Source organism: Coturnix japonica, chromosome 3, assembly GCF_054131305.1.
Source record: "Coturnix japonica strain WE chromosome 3, WE-NBRP24, whole genome shotgun sequence".
Taxonomy (NCBI): Eukaryota; Metazoa; Chordata; class Aves; order Galliformes; family Phasianidae; genus Coturnix; species Coturnix japonica.
This window is the reverse complement of record NC_140665.1, coordinates 81,882,135-81,901,048: the sequence shown is the minus strand read 5'-3', so window position 1 is coordinate 81,901,048 and position 18,914 is coordinate 81,882,135.

The window sequence follows — 18,914 nt, the reverse complement described above, 5'->3', positions numbered from 1 at the left end:
CCCCAGTAAACTGGATTATGGCAACAAATGATTGATAAGAAAGGAATAAACTGTTTAGTTGTTAGTTGTTTTCTTCCATCATTTTAGACAGAAAATACTGAAGTAGAGTATACTAACCTGGCCCAATTTGTTATCCTTCAGCAAATAATTTACAAGATGATTACCTTTTCACAACTTTTTTTTCTTTCACATAAGACAACTATAGTGCATCTGTAATGGTTAAGATCGACCAATTAAAAAAATGACAAAAGAAAGACCTTTAAATGAAAAGTATATTGCTACACTTGATTCGGCCTTCAAAATTTCTTCTGTTTGGGTTGGAGGCGTTAATGCTCAAGTGCTGAAGTGAATTTAACTTCAACTATCTAGGCACTGATTTAATAGAAATAGCGTAAATAATAGAAACAAACTGAAAGTGTGTTTCTCCTGTTGACTCGCAGATATGATAATAACATTTTAATATTATATTTCAGCTGGGTGTTAGGGCATGATATATGTCTACTGACATAGATTTGCGAAATCTCACTTGTTTTGCAGACATAATCAAACTAATGCCTTTGTTTTCATTTTTTTTTTTTTCCATTGGACAAGCTGAATTTATTTAGCTTTCTCAAGAATGAGACGCTAATGCTATCAAACTGTGGGCTATTGTATTTTACTATTCCTCAAAGAGTTACATTGGATTTTGCCCTTAAAATCTGCAAGAGTGAGATTGAGCTATGGGTGAATGATTGCTACACATAAAGGATATCATAGAACTATTCACAGTTTTAAAATCATTTGGATTAATTTGAGTGAGTGAAGTAATTGCATCTTCTTTCTCATCTTGTTCTTATGTTTTCTGTTTCCCTACCTGATTTCTCCATCTCTGCTTTACTGATTGTTGCTCTCTAGTCCTCACTCTTTTATTTGCCTCTTTTTACTTTTTTTTTTTTTCATTACAGAATTCTTCCTCTTTCTCATTAATCTGTTGTTTTAAGTTGTTTGTTTGTTTTCTTCCCTTTTTATTTCTCCACTCGTATTGATTATGCTGATTATGATTACTTAATGGTCTAGTGCTGTGGTTGTTGGGTTTTTTTTTGTGTTTTTTTGTTTTTTTTTTTTGTTTTTTGTTTGTTTGTTTTGGTTTGGTTTTTGGTTTGCTTGTTTAAGAAAGATGGTAGTCATAAAGTGGAAAAGAATTCCCTCAGAACCCTGACAGAGGTCTATCACAGTGGCTAGAAAAGCATGCGCAGGTCCATTGATTTATCTCATTAATTTTAGATAGCTTCTTTGGCTTCCCAGATTATTAGACACTTTGTTTTCTGTGCATGATGAGAAGAACTCCACCTGTCCTTCAGTATCTAGGTAAGAACCTGGGTGCAGAATTGGAGCAGACACCATGTGTTGCCCATCTTGCTATGAAAACAAACACTGAAGCCAGCAGTGCTGTCAGTTATTTACTCTACTATGAATTAAGTGAAAAAGTATGTTTTGTGCACCAGAGCATACTTAAGTAAAGGAAACTTGAAAGTACCTAATGCTGTTACTGAAGAAGGTGCAGTTATCTGTTCATAACTCTAGCCTATGAGTTTTACTCATTCTGGCAACAGAGTGCTATCCCTCTTAGTTTTACTTAAGACATATTTGTGGAGACTCTCTTGCAGCTGGGAAAAGCAGGAAAGGGTATAGATGACTGCGCATGTATTCTGAAGGTTCATTAGAAACATTGATATGCAACTGCAGCTCACTGGTACATTCAGCCAATCTGATCCAAAGAAATATGTTGATTTGTGCTCAAACTAAAAATATAACTTCCTTGCCTGTGCTTGAGACTTGAATCATCTTGAATAGGCTCTTTTTTTTTTATTTGTGGAATTTTTTTTCTTGAGTTTTTTTTTTTTCTTGAGTGGTTTTTTTTTTTTTTTTTGGGGTGTGATTGAAACTTGGATTACACCATGAGATGTGTTTGGAAGATCTATTCCTTCAGTTCAAAGAATATGAAAAGAATATGACCAGATTAGGATTTATTTATTATCAGGTTTTAAAGTACCTGTTATAGCCCTTTTACGTCTTTTCTCTTTCCAACCACTTTTTTACAGCCTATAGGTTGCATTTAAAGCTAAAAGTTACCTGGGAATTTAGACTCAATTTGTGCGTGAGATAGCTGTGCATGAAAAAGTATAATGTTTACAGTCCCCATGGTTGCTTAGTAGTAAAGTTTGTGTGATTCTTTATTGTGTTGCAGGAAAGAGTGGAAAAAGTACAGAGACTGATTGTTTTGTATACGGGGGTGTCTACTCATCTTTGTGTGACAGAAATCAATGCCTCTGACTATTTCTATTATAAGATCCTGTTTTCAGCTGCTTTTATCTTTCCTGAATTTTAGTTATTTAGCCTGAATTTTGCCATGTATGGACATCACAATTCAAAATTCTGGTCTTTAAGAATAAATGACTACATCACTTAAGTTAACATATTCAATTTTGCACTGAGGAAGACTAGGTTCACACATTTTGGAGAACAACAACAACAACAAAATAATTGGGAAGATACAGCATTTAAACTCTGGTAAAATGAATACGTAGTCTTGGTTTATGGACTAAGTTCCTTACCTTCATTCCTTACAAAGGACTCTTGAAGTGGGTAAATGGAACAATTGCTTCTGAAATAATCGATGAACAGAATTCTCTCTCCTGGAAACATTGAAGACAATAGGTGAAATTTGTGTTGATCCTTTCTTCTATTTATTTGTTCTTGTCATCAGCTTAAAGCTTGCTGTGCAGGCAGTTCTAAGAACATTTGTCATGGACAAAGTCTTAAAAGATGTTTTAGAGGACGCCACTTTCAGCAGTAGTAGAGAATTTCATTACAAGTCAAAATTGAGCTGCACTGGATAAGTCGATTTTTGCTATAGCAGAGTAGATTTCCCACTACTATGGAAAATAACATAATTAAAAAAGGATTTTTTTAAAGTTTAGTTAAGATAAACCATTGTAAGTCTCCTAAAGGCAACTGAAATTATTATTATTTTACTTCAACCTGAAGAAGAAATTATTTGATAAGAATCAAGTAAAAAGATGCTTAAGCTCACTAGATGATAAATACAAGGATGTCCTAAAAATGAGCAGGATTACTGCAGATTTAGTAAATATAAGCTTTTGACAAAAGAAACGTATCTACCAAGTAGCTGTCTTGATATTGTGTATTAAGGAAAAATTGATCTAAAAAATGAACTTGAGCAGGAAGATTGAACAAGATAACCTTCCAGAGGTCCCTTCCAACCACATTCATTCTGTGATTTTGTGATATAGAAGCAGACTGAATTAGCTGAGCTATCACGTGGACTGAGGAATTAAGAATAAAGTAGTAGTTTTCCTTGCCATATTTTGATGTGAGATAAAGTGCAAGAAGTCATCCCTAAACACTTCTGAATCTGTGCAGTGTTAAGTTGTTTTCCATTTTAAGTTTTCTCTATGGTAATTCCAGGCTGCCAAACTGAAATTACAGAAGATCAGAACGTCTGATGAGACTGTTGTTTGTCAGACCAATAGGTCAAGAACTGTTTTTTAAAACATGAAAATTTTCTAGAAGGAAACTAAACCACTGGTTTGTTTGTTTGTGATTTCCAGCCTTTAATTAAAACAATTACTTATGAGTTGGTAATATTGCACTCGCATCTGTTTTTGAGACTTTTTTGTGCATTTGAGTTGTCTCACTGGAATTTGTTCAGCATCCTTATCCTTACCAAGGAGGAAACTAGCAGTATAATCTTAATAATGTTTGTTTCAGTCTTGCATTATTGTGACAACTGTATACATGAGCCTTCTAAAGAATGCAGAGATGTTGAAAATAGCTTTGAGTGAGCTACATTGCTTTGATAAGCAAGAAGCAAACAAACTCATTAAAAGGAAGCTATCCATACAAGCAGAGAGCTCTAATTGCCTTTGCAGAATAAACACTACAGTCTAGCACAGCATTTACACTGCTTCCAATACCTGAGATATCTCATTTAAAATGAGGTCAAGTTGTTCCAACATTATGTTGCAACCTAGAGTGAAAGCATATGTCTTTATCTATATCAAAATGTAATGCATGTTTTGCTGGCTAGGCAACTTTTTCATAATGAATATCTCTCTGGGCTTTCTGGGCTTTTTAGATGCTGCTCTTCTGCCACCTCTGCAGTTTCAACTCTTTCTTCTCAACATTCTTGTTGGTCATCTGTAAATTTTCGAGGCAGGTTCCAACTACTTGTTGCATCATGTCATCAAGTTTTGGCGGGATGTCTTAGGCCATTTTTTTTTTTTTTTTTTAATGACCATACTATATAGCATGGCATTCCTCTAAAGTCTTACTTAAATAATGTGTACAAATTGGTAATATTAGTCGTGTCAGAGCCTATGAATATAATTATAGGTTCTAACATCTCCCCTACGCTAATCACTAATTCTTCTCTTCCTCTTCTTTTCATTCTCTCTATAGTTCAAACACTGTTGAATCAACAACAGTTTGTCAACTCTGAATCTCCAGTCTCTAGAGATCCTAGACTGATATATTCCCCTTAGTACAATGAACTTAATATTTTTTTTTCTCTGCTGCTTTCTCTGTGATATCTACAGCATCACCACACAATTCCTTAGAAACGCACCCAAGAATTTCATGATATCTGCACCTTCGTAGTTGCTGTATGTTATGAGACTGTTTCTGGGTCATTGTGTTCATTTAGTATTTCCAGTTAAACAAAATTCCGTGTAGCCCCAATCTGTCCAACCCTCACAACTTTCAGCACAGAGAATGACCTTCCTGCAGTATGGAAAGCAATCAGTCTGCTGAGCCTTTATCATTCAGACAGGAAAAAAAAATCCAAGCCATAATGCAACTGATATTTTTCATTATAACGAGAAGATATTCTGCTGGGTAGTAGGTTTTTCATAACATTTATGGCAGCACAATTTATTTTTATTTGGCAAGCTGGACTCTGGGGGATTGTCATAGAGCTTTACATGGTCCAGCTAAGAAATAAGTGATTCAAAAAACTTTCATTTTTAGAGTAATGAAGGTGAAAGACTAAAACAAGCAAATTAGTTTTAGAACTACAGATCCTGCAGCACAAGGACAAAGGTGGTGGTGGACAGGTGTGTAGACCTGTGAAGAACCACTGCAGATTTAGCAGTTCCCTATACTGCAGATGACTTTGGGATGGGAAGACTGACAGAGCACATAGGTATGTTTATTCTCATCTTTCTTGTGCATAATTTAAGGTCCTAGTATTTTGTAGGTAAAAAGAAGGGGGAAAGAAGAACCTTTACTGCTTAGACCAAATGTGGTCATTCTGGGGACTGAACATGCACTGCTGGAGTATGTCCATAGCAATGCAGGTGTGATGGATAATTGGGGAAGCAGGTTTCCCAAAGCAGAGGAGAGAACTTCTTCATACTGGGAAGTACACCCTCAGAAATGTGTTTGTCTTGGGAAGTCACTGGGATTGGACCATTGTGGATGCTTATCCAGATCTCATTGTCATTTGCTGTGACTTGGGAAAATACTGACATTTTCTGTACCAGAAAATAAGGCTGCAGGAAAAAGCTCATCCTGCAGAAATCCAGTAAGTGTAAGAGGAGTTCTGTACTGTGATTTGTCTCATCCAGAAGACTGTTTTTCTTTTCTGAGAGTAGCCTTGTTTTAATTTGCTATTTGATGTTTAATGCAACCTGGCTTTAAAACTGGAAGTTGAGAGATGAGCCTGTAATAAGGGCTGTGAAATGCTGAAAGAGAACACTGTTTGCATATAATATGGAATATATCAATGTGTGAACTCAAAATATTTATTATTTTTACCATTTTGCTACTGGGATCTAGAAATATGGAAAGCTCAAGGACACACACTGTGTTAGTGACAGAAGAAACCGAATTTCAAGTTTTCTATGTATTATTGTCTTTTCTGTTTCAAAGATGTGTGGCATTGTTATTTTAAGCAGGGGATTTTATTTTCATGGCTTAAATACATAAAATATTATTGAAGGCTAATGATCAGTGTGCAGGGAAAAAAATAATTTTGAATAAGCTAACAACTGAAGTAAATTACAGAAAAATGAAAATGTAAAACAAATCTAAAACAGAGAAGGATAATTGGTGGCCTAGATCTTGGCATGCTAGGGCTTTGCATGCAAGGGAGATCTATTTGTTCAGAATATTCAAGAGGACAAGCAGACACCCACCTAGGCACAGAGGTTTGTATACATAGAAAAGGAAAGGAGACAAGGACACTTCAGTGCTGTAGAGCTAGACCAAGTTCTTTACAGTTTATTGAGCTGGATGCAGTGTCTCGTGTGACTGTTTCAACACTTGGCATTCATCTGGGGATGGACATTACCCCACAACCTGAATAAGACGGATATATCTGCTTGCAAAAATAGATTGAGACCCTGTCAATGCTGCTAATTTTGTCTAGCTATTAATATAGTATTTGTCTAATATTTATATATGAGTTGCGGAAGTTCAAGGTTTTAATATTAACTTATAAGTATTACAGATTTGTAAGTTGTCTCAGTAAATACTTTCCATGATTGAATCATAAAAGTAATGTTTTTTTTTTTTTTTCCAAGCTTTGGAATTTTTTATTTAAATAAACTGATTAAAAACATATTACATCTGTATCTGGAGAAAAATATATCACCAGTGTCTGCAGTCCGAGACAGTTAATTGTGTTCATCATGGATCCATTTTTGTTAGAAAAATAAAAAAAAATGAAAAGCCAATTTCATGGAGAAAGCTTTTTTTCTTTTTAAATACACAACTAATCTGCTGCTGCTTTCTGTAGACTGTTAAACTGAAATTCCAGTTATGAGTGAAATGAATGAGTACTTGAGAAAGTTTTCTGTTTAAAAAATGAAAAATGACCACGTGAGCTTTGGCCTACACTGAAACTTGTCAGAGAATATGAGCTAGGCTTCAGCCTATTTTACTTTGAAGAATGCTTATGTATGGTGTTGGTAATTCCATATGTTGCACTCAGTTACTGCACACATTAATTTTCATAGTGATAAATGATAAATGGATGCCATTTCATAATTATGGGGTGGGATGAGGGGAACCCTGAAACTGCTTTGGAGGGCGGGGATCTACTTGCGCTGACTCTATGTCAGAAAATATGAACCTATGTGAGGAGTTTCCATGCATTTTCATACTCACAATTTCTCCGCTACTTTTTCTTCTCCTACTTTATTATTGGCACTTCTCAAATGTGTCTTTTAATATAAATATTTATTTTTTAATAACTTTTTAAAGGACAAAAGACTAAATCGGTTATTTTGAATAGACAAGGAAGGTCGATTTGTATATTAATTTTTTCTGCTTGAAGGCACTGGCCATCTGCTGTCTGGTATGAATTGATTGTGTCTAGTGGAGAATTCAAAATATGGCATAATTACAGCAAATTTTAAGTCTGGGATTTTGATCCATATTTTAGAGAAATTCTGAAGGCAGATAAACATAGGAGCAAAAATAGAATTCAGATTAAAACATGAATGAAGTTGTATTCTGTATTTAGTCTTCCATTACTTTTTTACATTTGTTGGTACTTTGAGAACAAACTTCATCTTGTGCACAACTTTCTTATTTTCCTCATCAAATTTTCTAGTGATGTTAACAATGGCCAGTATGCCTAAGATCCTTGATGAGCTGAACCAAAAGGATATTGCTCTATGGCTGTCTCTTGGAAGCAATGTAAATGCAGACTGACTTATGGGTAGTTGTTTTTCAGAAATGCCGATCATGTTTGTAGTCTGGGTGTCTGAGGTACCACTCTCAATTCAGGAACCACGTTCAAGAATCCATGTCTACCAGTTGTGTTTCTACTACTGTCTGTGTGATCTTCTCAGAAACGATCTGCTTGTATATACTCAAGCAGAGTCATCCATCTTCAGGCCAGACACTATGTATTTGTATCAGTTTGAACCTTGTCTATGAGGTGGATATATGGATTCTTTTAATTCTTCTGGAGTTTCAGGTCACTATTCATGATAGAATTTTCTTTCTCCCTACTGAATGTTCCTTTTCTTTGCGCAGTAATTTGGATTTGAACCTTTGAGCTTTCTTGAACATCTTCAGCCTCAGTTAAAAACAGATATGCTGTAGCATGTCAGTGGAAGGACATCACTAACTGCACAGAATATGGAAAGTCTAGTTAGACTGAATCTTTTGTGGAACATGAATAGAAGGCGTAACTTTGAGTCTTTTTGAACCTGGACAGTATGAAATCAACACTTTCCCTTTTATTACTCACTTTATTTTCTTTAAAGTTGCTGGTTTAATGTGTTCTCTCCTCTCAGTGCAGTAATTGCATCCCAAAGTAACTGGGATCATTAAAAGCTTTGTAGTATTAAATATTCTCATTGCTTTGATTAACAATTATTTTTTTGTTTTTTGTTTTTTTTTTTGCCAGGGAGGAGGTCTGTTCATTAGGTTAATTTCTACGCATAGTTTTGTTTTTAGCTTGTTATACAAATAATTATTATCAACTAACCTTTTTATTTTTTCTGGGGAATGTTCTGAAGCCTACAGTCTCCGCTACTTTGTGTTAAAATATTTATTAACTGCAAGGCTTTCAAATCTGATATCTGACTGCTTTAATTGTCACTGTAATTGATTTTACCTTTGACTTGGCATTGTGGTTGCTTTGTAATTTGTTGATGATTAATGATTGTCCTCTGGTTATCCTACTTGGCTAGACCAAGCATAAAGCCAGGTGAATGGTTTGCTTTGACTGTGACTTGTCCTCTAAGATATAAAAAACTATTTAGTTCAAATTTATCACATGGAAAAAAAATGGAACTCAGCATATTGATAGCATCCTCAGCAGGTGTATGACTTTACATTCTGCTTTCTTAAACTTTTTAAGAAAGAAGTCTGAGAATTTATCTTCATGTGGCCCACATCTTTAATTTTGACACAACTTTTGGTAACATTAGGTTTTATTGACAAACAAACAGGCAAAATTCATACCCTTTTTAAACTTACACTGAATGTGCCTTGTTTTTGTCTAGAGTCTAGATGTCAAAGCAAATCTTGAGACTGAAATGAGATCTAGCTGAGATTGAGAATTATTTTCTTGTTTTTTAGATCACTACTGCAAGTAAAGACATGGACTTGTTCAGGTTGCATGTGATGAATGTGCTTCTGGATGCTTTGGGAGATTGGCTTTTGTATTGATATCTTTGAGACACGAGTATAACCTTTCTGATGTTGAAAAGTGGATGCTGTTGTTTTTTGTCTTTCAAATCACTGTAGTGGCCTATTAGAAGAATTAGAATTTCCTCTGTGTTAGAAAGAAGCTTGTGATTCTCATGAGCTGCCCTGATTTCAGTGTTTGGGTTTTTGTTCTCCACTATTTAGTTCAGTTTTAGGAAAATGTAATACTGATATTCTTTGGTGTGTGCCCTACTTCACATCTTCAATTGTACGCTTAGAACAAGTTAATAATATTCTGTGCTGACTCTAACTAAAGCTATATTTAAAAGGGAAAAAAAAAAAAAAAAAAGGCTGATCCACTCAGACATGGATCATCCACCGTAGTGCCCAATTCTGGAATAGTTACTAGAAGCTGTGCTCAAGTGAGCTGAGATTTTTATCTGTTTATTAAGATAGGAGGGAAAGATATGCCAGAATCCCTATGAAGGCATTCCAGGGTTTCAGCACACTAACATGCAGTTGGATTTAACACTTTGCAACTTGGTTTGCCAAGGACTTTCTCTTCTCTCTTCCTTCTGAATTTACTGGTAATAAAAGCAAGTATGGTGTAGGTGCATGTAGATTTATCTGGAAAGAATCCCAGTTGTTTTGTGAACTTGGCAACAAAAAGCACGGTGAAGCACAAATAAAATCCATTAGAGAGCCTTGCAGAAACAAGAAATCACAGTAAAAAAATATTGTATCTGTTTGAAACTATTGCTTGATTTTATACTAACAGCAACCCAAAGGCAATGTCTAAAACTCTGACTAAATATGAATTAGAACATTGATGGATTTTTATTTCTAAATTATGTTGGGAAATGAAACAATTCCACTGCACAAATATTTCATTTTTCCTCAACAAATATTGAGCTCAGTTGTGAGAACTGTAATAAGCAAAACAACCAAGGTCACTGAAACCTTTGCAGCTGATTCTTAAATGTCCAATATAAGCCAGGTATAAAGTCTTCCCATGGCAGCCTATAACTCAACTACAGGTGCAGCTTCTGAGCACAGGCATGGAAACCAGGCACAAAAATATCCCTTCGCAGTTTCTTCTCAGGTTGACGTGAAGCTCTTTTTGTACAAAACAGTCCATAAACAGCAGAGATGAAGCTCTGTGGGACTGCCTTTTGGGCAAAGGAGCACCAAGGGAATCTCCATCTGACTCCATCACTAAGAAAATAACTTGTACTTTTCATTGTAACTGGGAGATCCTGTGTCTGTAATTGATGGGATAGGGAGAAAAGGATGCAACCTTACAAACATTCACAATCATACAGACAACTGGACATAGTTCTGTATTTGGTTACTCCAATTTACACAAGAGTAATTCCAACAAAGCAATTGAAATATGCTAATATAAAATCTCTGCAAATATTGGATCATCCTATGCCTTACCTTTAGAAAGTCAGTATACTAAATTCCTCATAAAATAAGGAAATCAACACATCTCTTAAAATCTGGAATGTTTTTTAACCCATGTTCTAACTGTTGTTACATTTGGCATTACAAAATTAATCTGCAAAAGTGGTGAATTTCTAAACTGTATGAGAAAGTCAGGGAACATTCACTTTCAAAATGATGTAGGACATGACCTTCAAGCCTTCATAATTTTAGAAAAATGTGAAGCCAACTAATTAGACTTCAAAATGAGAGATAAGGGTTAATTATAATTCCTTTTTAAATAGACAAAATAAAGTTTCAAAAAATAAATGCTTTAGAGTGGTGAGAAAACTTTGGTGCTACTGGGAGCAGGATTGGCAGTTTCTGGTTTTAAAAAAGTATTTTTTTTTTTCTCCTTTGCCTACCCACCAAGAAATTATCCTCTATAGCTTCAAAAAAGTTAGTGCAGTTTAAGTCCAAGACTATGCTCTAACAAACACTTTAATGAGAAAAATGAATCTTCTAACTTTTCATTTCCCAGTTAAAAACTTACAGAAAAATGTGTTTTTATGTTGTAATTAAATCTAAGTTAATATAGACAAATTCCAAGTATGAGAAGCCTGATTTTCACAGAACGTTATTTTCAAAAGATAATTCCTTAAAAACTACTAGGGTAACCTGTGCGTTGTACTGCTAAAGATAGCTGAACAATCATTTTGTAAGCCTATTCTCTGTGATAAAGGAGTTTCTTGATTTTATCACCTAGAAGGATCTTGTGTCCCAAAATGTACCTGTTAATTCAGATAACTGCACTTTTAGTTTGAATCAAGCAAAAACATTAGCTCTAAGAAAGAGGTTATCCCAAAAGAAAGGAAACATTAAGAACCCTTATGTTTATGGAGGCATATGAAACACATAGAAAAGCAGTAAAAGAAATTACATTGTCCTTTAATTTCACCATTTTGTAAAATATTCAGAGGCAAGCAATTATTCTCAAAATATTAGACTTCTTTGTCAAGTCAGCAAATTGTTTTTCTACTTTCTTGGCTTACCACCATGAAATCCTGTGATAAGAATGCTTGTCTAAGCTTTTCATTAACAAAACAGAGGTTTGTTAAATAGCCGAGACCAGCAATTTTAGCTGCATGTGGTATGCTGTTTGTTTTTAACTTGTGATACTAAGTGTTGATATATTTTTCAGAAAACTAACAGGTAGTATTCACAGTATATGACATTTAAATACATCTCTACTTGTGAAATAGATGCATGAGTGAGGACCTTGATTAGCAAGTTGAGCCTTAACAGGAAAAAATAGATTGGTGGATATCTTCTTCAGAAGACTGTATGGCATCTTCTGTTTTATAAGAAAGATGAATAGGAAAATTTGCTTGATAGTGCTAGAGTACCATCTCTGTTTGAAAAAGCACAACTGAGTTGATGGGATGTGGTTGCGGGAAATGCAGCTGTGGTCTTTGGGGGAAAATAAAAATAAAAAATGCTGTCCCCTACTAGACTGGCAACCTGATAGGAACCTGTTATTTGGCTTGTTCAGGTATAATAATAGAACTTGAGAGAAATATGAGCCTATATTCCCCCTCCAGTGTGCCTTGAGAAAGATCAGAGGGAGGGAAAAGCTGAATGAGGAAGTATAGCATAACTCAACTGTCCACATAGACTACAAGTGTTTAAAAACTTCTGTAATAATATAACCCCCCAAACTCATAAGCTGTTATTGTCATTTCTGATGAAGTTTTCTGTTGTATACAAACTATTTTCAAAGAGATCTATACATTTTTGCAGAGTTCTCCTTGTTCTTATTAGACTCTCTTGCTTGGCCCATGCAGTAAAGCATTTCCCTTTATGTTCACATTTGTTACCTTCCTTCTGCCTTTTGTACAAATCTGTGTATACAGCTCACTATTTCCAGCTTCTAATTTATTCCAATGACACCAAATTTTTGTGTGGGAAAAGCTCTCCCGGGAAACACCTGAAGCTGAGGCTCACTTGTAGCAAACAGAGCTCGCTAGCTATACCTACACTGTAGAACAGTTTACTTAACCATTAATTTTTCCCTTAACCATTCTGTGACTCTGTCACATTTTCCTACATAAGGCTTCTCTTTGGTCAAAAGTCCCCAGGGCATGAACCGCACACTCTCAGATGTACTCTGTAGAAACTCCATTTTGTTGAACTGTATATTCACATTAAAAGTGCTTTAATTCTTTCAAATTTAAAAATACATGAAAATTATTATTAAAATCTTGCAAAAGGAGACATAATTGATGTGCTGCCTGAAGAGAGTCTGTACAAGTTAGTCTGTGGTAAGGACCATTTGTTAGAGGAAGTGCCTTTATCTATGTACAGTCAGCACTAACTATTGGAGCGGTAGGGTAGAAAGAATATTTCATGTGGACTAATAATTCACACAGATAATTTATTTGCTTTTTTCTTTTTTTTTTTAAGTTTTCTTCATATCATCGTCATTCTATATTAGTGCTCTTCTTGTTACACACGAGCTACTATATTCTCTGTATTTTGCCATATAACCTTGTCTATAATATCTACAGTTATGCTATAATGAAGTACAGTACCTAGTTGGAATTAAGTAAATCCCTCTACATACTTAAAATCTTGGAAAAAAGTGGATGTTAAATTGGAAGTTTTAAACATTTTTTAAAATTATTTATTAAGAAGGTGTTTAAATATAATTCATTTTGCTATTACTTTGAAAGAAGAAATGGGAAAATGAGAATAAAGCACAGCCACCAGACCAATTGCTAAATGCATCCAAAGGTATAATAATCTGCATAAATTTATTTCTGTTTTACCTGGGAAAGCAAAATGTCTTGCATCTTAGGGACATTCCTGCAATGAATTCAAGAATATTTTATGGGTAGAAGCCCATTTGAAATGTACAAAAATACATAATGCTGATGATTTGACTAAGAATTAAAGGAATGCTCCTAATTTTTCATACAGAATAAATATTCTAGTGTTTACATACAGGGGATTGCAAGAGGTTTATGCTGCAAGTCACACACACAAAAGACAAAAAGGCAGAAGTTTTAGATGAGTAAGCAAAATGAAATCCCCATGACAGAACAAATAACAGAGCAATTCTTCTGAAAATTGCAGGAAATGGACAGAAAGGAATGCAATATTGGGAGAGTGATTAGCTAGATATGAGGAGAATGGAAAGAACCATGAGCCATCTTAACTACCAGCTGAGAAACCTTAAATGAGAACTGCAGTTGGATGGGTTCTGAAAAATGCAGCAAATTGTATGGAGGAGTGGAAAAGGCTTACATCTGGTCTGAGTTATTGTGTAAAATTGTTACCTAACCTACATGTCTAAATATAGAAAACATGACAGGTTCAGAAAATCCCTCCTCTGAGACAGCACTCAGGAATAATGTGTGTTCTGTGCTCACACTTTTCCACCCAAATACCCTAACAGCTAGTACTGGAGAAGAGCTTTTGGGATAGATGAGGTGTTAGACAACAACATGCTCCTTGTTACACATTCAAGTGTTTTAATTTTATGGAAATGCAGATTGTGAAATTAGCTTATGCTGGAACAGGTACTTACCTCTACACAAGGAGCAGGGCATGTGGCTATGAAGCCCCTCTACACCAGTGTAAATGCATTGAGACTGAGGACATGGCAATACAGTGTTTTTTAAATTCCACTGGAAGTTTATTCTTTTTGCAGTCTTGTTTTAGACCTGCACAGTAAATCGTTTCTGAAAACAATAAATTAAACAGGAAATGTAACTCTTGATGTGTCATGAATAACAGCTTTCACGGGTCACTACACCCACCCACCTCAATTCCTTCTCACATGCCAATTAAATCACCTGCAGGCTCTCCAGAGGAAGTATTTATCACCTCTGATGGGCATCTACTAGAGAAGAAGTAGAGAGCACTTACTTAACAACAAAAATGGTAATGAGCGTCTTTTTGAGGCTAACAAAAGCCAGGACAATGCAATTTACTCCAGTCTTGTACTTTTCTTGGCTTTTGATGTCTGTAAGCCACAGTATACCTGCCTTTAATCTCTACACATGTAGCTTTAGCAGCACTTAGAGAAACATAAATTGAAAGGGGAGAAATGCAGTACAGGGCAAAAAAAAAAAAAAAAAAAAAAAAAAAAAGGATCTGTGGTTTACAGGCTCTCAGAAGGCCAGGAGTACTAAACAGGTTGTTTTACATGGAGAAGCAGTGCACGGAACAGTGAGGACATTTGGGGAAATTCAAGGTAAGAGTTACAGCATGGGTGGTAGCTTGTTTTTTCTGTGTGGTAAAGTGGTACTGCCAAGCAGTGAGCAACATCACCTTCACTCAGTGCCTATGTCAGCTTAACGTACATTGCTTAACAGTGACCAGGCAGGACACAAGTACCCTGGGTGTTCAGTCACTGATTCAACAGAAATGCTGTCCTTTAGCAGCAGGTTGGTATTAGTCCTCTGCTTGCATTGCAGATGATTTTTTAATAGCACTGATGCAACCTGTGCAGTAACAACCAACCTGTCTCAAGTGCTACATCAAAGCAGACAATAAAGGGGTGATAAAACTGAGGGTAGGCTAGAGTTCTTGCCCTTTAAAACTGCTAGTGTTCTATAATTTGCCATGCACTGGTTTGTTAAGATTCCCCCACTGGGGAATACATAGAATAAGTGCAGAATGGTTTGAGTTGGAAAGGACCCTTAAGATCATCTAGTTCCAAATCCCCTGCAGGAATGCCCCCCTCTAGACCAGGTTGCTCAAAGCCTCTTCCAGCCTGGCCTTGATTGCTTCAAGGGAGGAGGCATCCACAGCCTCACTGGGCAACCAGCTCCAGTGTCTCACCATCATCATAGTAAAGAATTTATTCTTAAGATCCAGTCTAAATCTACTCTCTTCCAGTTTAAAGCCATTTCCTCTTGTCCTGTTGCTACCTGCCATTGTAAAAAGTACCTCCTCAGCTTTCCTGTAGGCCCCCTTCAAGAGGCTACGATAAGCTCCCCTGGTTTAGTTTTGTCGGGTACATCTGCCCTTCCTGCTTAGAGGTATTTTTGTTTTGAGTAGTGCTGAAGGGTAGTATCCATTATGACTCTTCCTGATGTCATAATTTCTGGGGAATTTTGATGATGTGATTCTATGAATCTGTGACCATCATCCGTCACTCAAGTAGCTGTTCTGAAATAGTTGGAAAACCACAGCAAAATCTTTTTTAAAAAATACGTGAACAGTTGCTATGTTTCAGTGTTGTCTTTTGCTCTTTATTCTGTTCAGTGGTGATAAAATCATTCTGTATTCTTAAGCTGAGCTTTACTGAAAGAATATTCAGTGCAATGGATTTTACAGAATTTTATTGCAAAGTAGTTGATTTTCTAAAAAAATATATATTTTTTTGTATAATTCTTCTTTATATTGTAGGGGGATGACATTGATGGAATTAGGAAATTAATGGAGGGTATCTTCAAATCATATTTATGAGTAGTTTGTCCTTCATAAACATCCTTATGGAGTGTGTGTTAGTTTGCAATGATACAAAGGCTTCAGGGAATTACTTCTCTGTAGAATAGTTTTGATTGCATTATTATGCTGTCAACAATATAAGCTTGAATGCCAAGTTTGCTATTTTTATGTTTTTGAGTGGGTGCAAATATGAATGTATATATCTTATTGCAACTGAACTGTCAGTCACCGGTCCTCTGTTAAAAAGATTTCCTTTAGCGGATGGCTCTGATAAAATTAACTTATGGGATAAATATTTGCTTCTCCAGCTCCTCTCTGCTGCTTAGAAAGTTTTAGTGATGTTAATGTTTCTTGTTGGGCAAGGACATGTAGGAAATATCACTTAATAGATGCAAATCACGTTCATTACAATATGGAAGTGATAGTGCAGTCTCAAAGTGTTTCAAGTGACTCCTTTTCTTTAAAGAGTATGTGTTTGATTGCTTAATAACTAAGTTACAAGACGTATCTAATAGGTAAGCTATTAGTAAGACTCTAAAATGGTCAACAATCCTTAGCATGAGGTCTTAAACTTTCAAATCAGGTTAAAAAAGCCTCTGCCAATTTCAGGTAACTCTGCCTTAAATTACTTAAGCCAAATCCTCTAAGGTGCTAACATCTTGACAGGTGTATGTTGTAGAATTCCACCGAGACACAAGTCTCAGTAGCTGTTCAGACTCCTGATTTCCAGAGATTCATGGGGGAATAGCATCCATATTTTAGAAAATAATATAACCCATTATAGCCTATTATTTTGTTCTAGAGTGGCAGTTTCTGGCATAATCACAGCTTGAAAAAGAAGGGCATAAGATCTTGTTGTGTGATCTGCCTGTGCTGCTTTTCTAAGCAATAAATATTCCCAAAGCTGGTTTCATTCCTGTTGACTTACATGGGTGGCTGAGCAGATGAAAGACAGACTGAGGGTAATATTCAGGTTTAATTTTTGAATTTGCTGCTGGCTGGACTTTCCTTATAGAGAAGTATTTCTGGAATAAATAGGCAAGCAGACACACATAACTGTATGCGTCAAGTAACCATTGTGTTATTCTACCAAATGAGGTACCGCAGTACTCATGAGTGATAACAACAACTCAGGAATAGACTGCTGCTATCTTCCTTTGGCATTACTGGATTGTGTGGTTGTGTTTGTTATCACAGCATCTTTGACATGAATTCATTCCTGCAGAACAGGTGGGTAGTGAAATATCTGGGACCCTTCTACTCTTTACCATAAAGCTCACAGCTCTGCTTCTGTTTCCCAGGGGCTTCTGTGCTACTCTTAAGTTACTGGCAGCAGAGAGGAGTTACTACAGTCTATGCATTGCCATGGAAACTGGTGAGGATACTATGAAACAATTACATTTTCTTCACTGTCTTGACTGTTGGGGCAGTGCAGAAATGTGCCTTGCAAATGTTTAAGTCAGAGTGCTGGGAAAATTGTGAGCACAATTTGACCTCTTCCTTCTGGTACTTAGAGCTCTCATTTTGGCAGGAGATCTGTGTTTGTGATGGAGCAGGGTTCTTGTTCCAGACCAGGTTTCTGGATGGACTCCTTGGAGATAAAGCTGATGGTTACATCCAATGGAAATGTGTAAACCAGATTGCTCTTCCAAGAATAACTCATGTGAGGCTTTTTAAGCTGAACTGTATTCAAATGCTGGTAGGTAGGAGTTATGGGGAAAACCATGATTTTTTTATTTTTTTATTTTTTTATTTAATATTTAATTTCTCCAGAAAGTGTGGCACTAGAGCAGTCATATTGTGGAACACTGAAAGAGCTACAAAATTAATTGGCACTGTAATATTCACCTTCTGTTCTAACTGTTCATCAAGTTGTCCAGTAGTCAAGTCCCTATCTGTCATTTTGCACTGTTGTTGATTCATGTGCATTGAAAAATGACTGAGGAAATTAGTGAAAAGTCTATTTTTTCCATATTCTTAGCCTCAGAATTTGAAAATTATGAATTGTTGATTCAAAGAAATCAGTCATGAATGTCCAAGGTGTTTCAAATTCACACAAGCGTACTGAAGGTACTTCTTCTAGCATTACTTGAAATTTGTATGGGAACAAGAGGAAAAACAGTGAAAATAGGAAGTACTTGCTTTTTTATATATGTTGTATCTGTTAAACTCTAATAGTATTTTTGCTATTTCAGCTGTACTTAATGGATGCATTTTAGCAGAAAGCAAAAGGACTTCAAAATACATAGATCAAACACCACAGAAATACACTTTTCCCCTCAGCAAGCCTAGATCTAATTACTTCAGTTAGGTCCTCAGAAATATATTGCAAATGGATGCAAAAATGCTGGGAAAATCACACCTATTTTATCTCCTATTCTACTAAATTGTGAGTGTGTATTAACTGATTTTGCTGAAGTAGTATTGAACTGTTAAGACAGAATTTAGACTTGAAATTAGATCTAGTCTTAATTTTCTAAGATTTTCTTTCTTCCTTTTTTTATTTTGAAAATGTAGTCACTTATTCATACACAGTATTATAGAACCATAGGATCATAGGAAAATTCAGATGTGGAGAGACCTCAGGAAGTTTCTAGTCCAACTTCCTACTCAAAGCAGGGCCAGTTGTAGTTCTAACCAGGTTGCTCAAGAATTTATACAACTTGGTCCTGAATACCTCCAAGAACAGAGACTGTAAAAAGTCTCTGGGCAACCTGCTTCACTGCTGAACTGTTCTTGTGTAGAAAACAATTTTCCTCATAGCCAGTCTGAACCTGTTTTCAACTTGTTCCTGCTGCCCCTTATCCTCCTGCCATGCACTATTGCTAGGGGCCTGACTCTGCCTCCTCCACTGGGGTGCT